Source organism: Cnephaeus nilssonii (genome assembly GCF_951640355.1).
Source record: "Cnephaeus nilssonii genome assembly, chromosome: 8".
In the NCBI taxonomy this organism is placed as follows: Eukaryota; Metazoa; Chordata; class Mammalia; order Chiroptera; family Vespertilionidae; genus Cnephaeus; species Cnephaeus nilssonii.
In genome coordinates, this window is record NC_137079.1 from 16,257,480 (window position 1) to 16,263,479 (window position 6,000).

A 6,000-nucleotide genomic window follows, 5' to 3' on the forward strand; every position below is an offset into this window, starting at 1 on the left:
AAAGCAAACAAATGTTAAGCTCTCCTTCCTAGTTGTTCAGTCTATGTACTGCTGATAAAAAAGAATTTGCTCCTAGTATTTTTGGCCTTGAAAAGGGTCATTGCTTAAGATTCCTCTTTCTAAAGCAGTGATTTTTAAACTTTTTGTTTTTCACGAGCACTCCCTGTGCAAATCATTTAAAAAAAAAGTTTTAAAAAAGATATTCTGTTCCTTTGCACATTAAAAGCTGTTCTTAAACACTGGCAAAAGATATAATTTCCAGCATAGAATAAATATTGACATTTTTAAAAAGTGTTCATCGCTCTTTCAAATATATCCAATGGAGTCCTAATACCATCAACCATACAGAAAATACATAAAGATGTTTAAAGTTTTACATCTTTTTTTCTCTTTGATCTTATGTTTTCATTGCAACTTTCCCCACAAGATTTTATTCTATTATGATATAATACCTAGATGGGGCCCAAAAATTGAATTGTGAAAATATAGGGTCATATTACAGCAATAATAATAATATTTTAAAAATATATTTTTATTCATTTCAGAGAGGAAGGGAGAGGGGAGAGATAGAAACATCAATGAGGGAGAATCATTGATTGGCTGCCTCTTGCACTCCCTCTACTGAGGATCGAACCTGCAACCCAGGCATGTGCCCTTGACTGGAATCGAACCTGGGACCCTTCAGTCTGCAGGCTAACACTTTATCCACTGAGCCAAACCAGTAGGGCTAATAATAATTTTTTAAAAGTATCTTTTAGTCTGTACTATCACAGAAAGGACAAAAGTAAAGGTAGTAAAACTTTTTTTTAAGGTACTAAAACTTATTGTACAAACTGCTCACTAAATTGAGAAAGTCCCCACTGATCACAAGGCCATCACTTTCTAACCACCACCACTAATACCACATGCTTTCTCCAGAGAAACTTAAAGTGTTGGGAATGCGGGGCTGGGTTGGAGGATGTGGGCCAGTTTCACTAGACCAGATTTTCATATTGTGGAGTTTGTTGCCATAGGATTTACTATATATTTTTATACCTGAAGGTCATATTGATTACTATCATATTTTTTGCAACTAAAATGACAAAATATTTTTTAAAGGAAGAGGGTGTGGGGGGATAAATGATGATGAACTTGACTTGGGGTGGTGAACATACAATACAGTGCACATATGATATGTTGTAGATTTGTGCACCTGAAACCTGTATAATTTTGTTAACCAGTGTCGCCCCAATAAATTCAATAAAAAGGGGGAAACAGGTCCTCTTTTAATGAGATTAATTTTTCTGATTAGTTTATGTGCACTTGGATGATTATGGCACTGCTAGAATGAAAGAGGGTTCAGTGTCAATTTTATTTATGTCTTTTATTTCTATCTATGTGATGCTGAAAAAAGCTCCTAACTAAAGAGATGGGAATGGAAGTAGCTTCATTAAAATAGTTTTATTCAATTCCTTAAGTTCAATACTAAAAGTCACATTGATTTTAGTCAGCTTTCAGCTGACATGATTAGCTTATTTTTCGTTTTTGTTGAAAACAGAATTGGAAGCTGCCTGACTTTTAGAAGACTTTGTTATTTAGAATTGTTCATTCTCAAATTTGGGCATTTAAACGCAATAGGTTTTACCAAGACTCAAATAATTATTAATTGTAACTGTTAGTTTTTTCACTTAGAAAAACTATTTGATCCAGTAAATTAATCCAGTTGGAAAATCCAACCTGCTACCTTCAAAACACCTTTTCAGATATATTTGGATAGGATTAATGTTCTAAATATATTTTAATCATAATATATATTTCATTAAATATATAATTCATCAAAACCAGAATTAATCCACTGTCTCAAATAACCAACCAACTCAAATAACCAATTTAGACTTCCTTTCTGTCAGAAAAAGTCTGACTTGAAAATTCAAATGCTGTGTTAATAAATTTTGAAGAATATTATAAAAATCATTAAGACTATCACAGAACACCCCTGGTAAAAGATTACTCAAAGCAGTAAAAAATCACAGAGAATACATGTTTTTTTAAAAAACAAGATAATACAATATGTTATTTTTCTTTTTTTAAAAAAATATATTTTATTGATTTTATACAGAGAGGAAGGGAGAGGGATAGAGAGTCAGAAACATCGATGAGAGAGAAACATCGATCAGCTGCCTCCTGCACACCCCCCACTGGGGATGTGCCCGCAACCAAGGTGCATGCCCTTGACCGGAATGGAACCCGGGACCCTTCAGTCCGCAGGCCGACGCTCTATCCACTGAGCCAAACCGGTTAGGGCACAATATGTTATTTTTCATTAACTGGTGTGGCAACTAAAATCTTAATTTACTTTCTGTTGATAGGTGATATTAATAAGTTCATGAGACTAAATAAGTGGAGCTTCATTGTATTTAGAATAAATATGTCATGATAACATCATGAAAAGTTTTTTTCCGTACATTTCATTTAGTGCATCATAAAAATTCTGGTAGTCCTGAAAAGTATTCCAAGTTACGTTTAAAAATCATTGACATCACTAAACTATTCTTGTTTTGACCGTTCAAAAGTACTTATCAGTCAGTGAGTATTGTAAGCATGAATATTTTAAATTCTGGGAAAATTACGTATGAGAAAAACTATTTGTAGCATTCTATATTTCTTGGTTGCTTTGCTGGCGGGGCTTCCATCAGGAGTGATATATTTCTTCCCTGGCAGGAATCTGGAGATGGCAGTGGCCCACTTGTTAAATAAAAATCTTTACTTCCACGGTACCCCCTTTTACCTCATATCCCACTTTGAACATCCTAACAATTCTCAAATACCCCATCTCTAAATCTCTCTTAATAGAAATACAGAACAGGGAAGGCTAGGAAGCCCCAAGGAAGCAACTTGAGCCCCGTGTAAACTTGAGTGCCTCTGGTTTGTAGAAGGGAAGAAATATTGTGGATGTGGTGTTCTGTTGTTTTTCACATCGTTCAGTTTCAGGGAAGGGTATGTGTAAAAGGTGAGGATGTTACCTTGCTCAAGGGCCCCCTTGAAGGTTTTGAGGTTTCATTGATAGGGTTAGACATACTCCATATGAAGACCTTCATAAGTATTTTTTTTCTCTGTATGTTTGTAAAATGTTTCCATCAGTGATTTGTGTTTTTTTGTTGTTGTTTTTTAAGTTCACATTTGATAAAAGCTTTTATTCAGGACTTCCTTCATGGGCACTGGGAAAACTGGGTTAATCTTTTGTAGGGGGAGTGTAAAACAAACTAACCTGCATTAATGTCAGAAAGCTTATCTGTCAACCAGCCAACACCAAGCCTCTTGAGTTCCCTTTATCTGATAATGTCAAGAAACCTGGGTTAGCATTCTTCCCACCTCAGTCTAGTGCTTATTCAGTCCTGAGCCGTGTTGAAACTGCCCACATGCTAGGTATATATTATGTTAGGAAACAGTTCCCAGTGCAGACAGCTGAAACCCAATCGCTCGCTCTGCTGAGTGTCCCAGTGATTACACGGCCCTTCTGCGAGCTTGCGCCAAATGTATAAAGAACACAGTGACCACGGCTTCTCATTCATTCTGTGTGTCTAGGGAGAAGAATGTGGGAACTTCAAACAATAACTTAATGATGGTTCAGGAAATTCAGGAAAGACAGGTAAAATATAATAAATAGGCCTTCAGTCATAAAACTTGCTTTAAGTCCTACATTCCTTACAAAGGCAACTTCCTTCTGTTCTACCAGTTAGTGTGTGGGGAGGAGAGAAGGAAGGGGAGCTTTTGAAAATTAGATGTAATAAAGTACCAATGTAACAATTTAAACCATTTTCATAAGTATTTTTCCCCCTCAACTATACAGATTAATGGGACGCAATAAGAATCTTACGCTGTTTTAGACACCACAGTTCTTTATTCTGGAGAAAGGTTATTACTCCACTCAAAGATCACTCTACTACAACATTTTTTATGGCCTTTTACAAACCAGAGTGAAGTCATTTATTCCAAGGCTCTATCTGACTGTCAGGTTTGGAGAGAAAATTTACTACTTCTGTTCAAGGTAGAAGGGAACAGAATAAGGCGAGCCTTAGGGATTTCTCGGGGCTGAGAGGAATCTCTGTAGAAACAAGAGGAGGAACGTGGAGACTGCGTAACCAGAAGGCCTCATCCAGTGCATGTTCCCTTAAGCTCATGTCCTCGGTCCTCACCTTGATTTCTTGTCTTCGGTGACACATAGGATACTCTCACCTCCCTGCAAATGGTTCCTAAAATCTGATGCCCAGACCTCTATTTTGAGTTCCAGAACTTCTTTCTACCAGCTTACTGGATATGTTATGAGTGTGTCCAGCACTTAGAGTTGATATATTAAGAAACAAACACGTGGCTGTCCCCTCCCTTCTCCCGCCTCCCAACCTATACTTCTGTCACCTGCTCATCACTCACATTCAGAATCGGGGGTAAAACTGCCAGTTACCTGTTCTTTATGCTTATGGGGATGCCTCACTTGCCCACTGCAGGCCGCTGTGGCTTTCTGCCCTGGGAGGAAGCCTCGATGTATTGTTCTTTGCATCTGGAATGAAAGTTTGCTCATGAAGCTGGAGGAAAACCTTATGCTTTCAGAAGGTGACACCTGAGCCTGCTTGAATCAGCCTGTCCCCCTTTTGCTCCCAAAGGTAGGGTCATGTATCTGCCTGGTGCATGTCATCTCTGCAAGGCTCTGGACTAGTGCAGCCTCTGGAGAGAGAGGCCTGGCCCTCCCCGCTTGCAGTCTGTTTCATGTCCTTTGTCGGTATAGGTGGGGTTGATTCTGCTCTTAGGTCCAAGTTCATCTCTTTAGGTTTCTAGCCTTTGAACCACGGTTCAGTGAGGAGAGGCTGCATAATTATGGTTTATTTAAAATTGAGTTTTCGACTTCCCGACTTGTCCTTGATGCAAACCATTTCTGATATCCTCTGGAGCTCTCGTGTCTCAAGAACTGCTTCTTTAAGACCAGAGGAGAAGGTTTTCTTGTGTGGGCTGTCAGATATGTAGATGGTATGTTGGAAAATTTGTATACTGTGCCCTCCCCTAAGTGCCCAATTTCAGACCCAGCTTGTGTGGTTCTGTTGCGACTCAGTTATGACTATTCTGAGAGCTGTGGCTGGCTCCGTCACCTCTCTTTATTAGTATTTTCAGACCCTACTGTGTAGGGCCACTTCTAAAGCAGCACAGTGGACTTCCTTGAAGTTCAGGAATGTCTTATGGAAAATGGGGACAACTAGGAGAAATCTGTTCCTCAGCCACGGCAAGTGGATGAGATGCAAATAGGCCTAGGCTTACATTCTGTTAGAAACTTTCAAATAGCTATGTCTAGGAAATCATTCTGTACTTGATAACCAGTAAGAGAAGGTTAGGCACTATTTTTTTTTTTTTTTAGTTTAGATCAATATAATTATATTGCTTATGTTCAGCCAACAAATGCTATTTCATTCTAATTGAGAAAATGAGGCAGACACTCAGTTATGAGGCATACACAGGGAACGATAACTAGCTATATAAAGTACCTAGTTAACTAAGCAACTGACTCGGTAAAGTGAGTTTAAAAAGGGACTCAAGTGCAGCCTGGTGTTTCAGAGCATAAGGTTTTGGGTCAGATCTGGGTTTTGATCTTGGTTCTGACACTTACTGGTGGTGTGGCTTAGGTCGGTTACTTAACCTTTCTGACTCCCAGTTTTTTCCCATGAAGCATTCTTTGTAGGCTTATTGTGGGAATTAAATGAGGTAGTATCTGAATCGTGCCCCTCTAGTGAAGTACGGCTGATTGAGCTAGAGTATCGTAGAGTAAAACATCTTCCAAATTCATCAGTGTCATACTAGCATGGCACACTGGATGCAGGGCTCCCTAAATTTTCCATGATTAAGGGATGAGTGCCCCCAGAACCTGGAATGGTATTGAGATTGTTGGCAAAAGCAAAATGGCTTTGACTGTGGGAATAAGGGGATGTGAGGGACAGAAGGGCTGCCAGGGGCCAGATTAGCAGGCATGTCCTACAA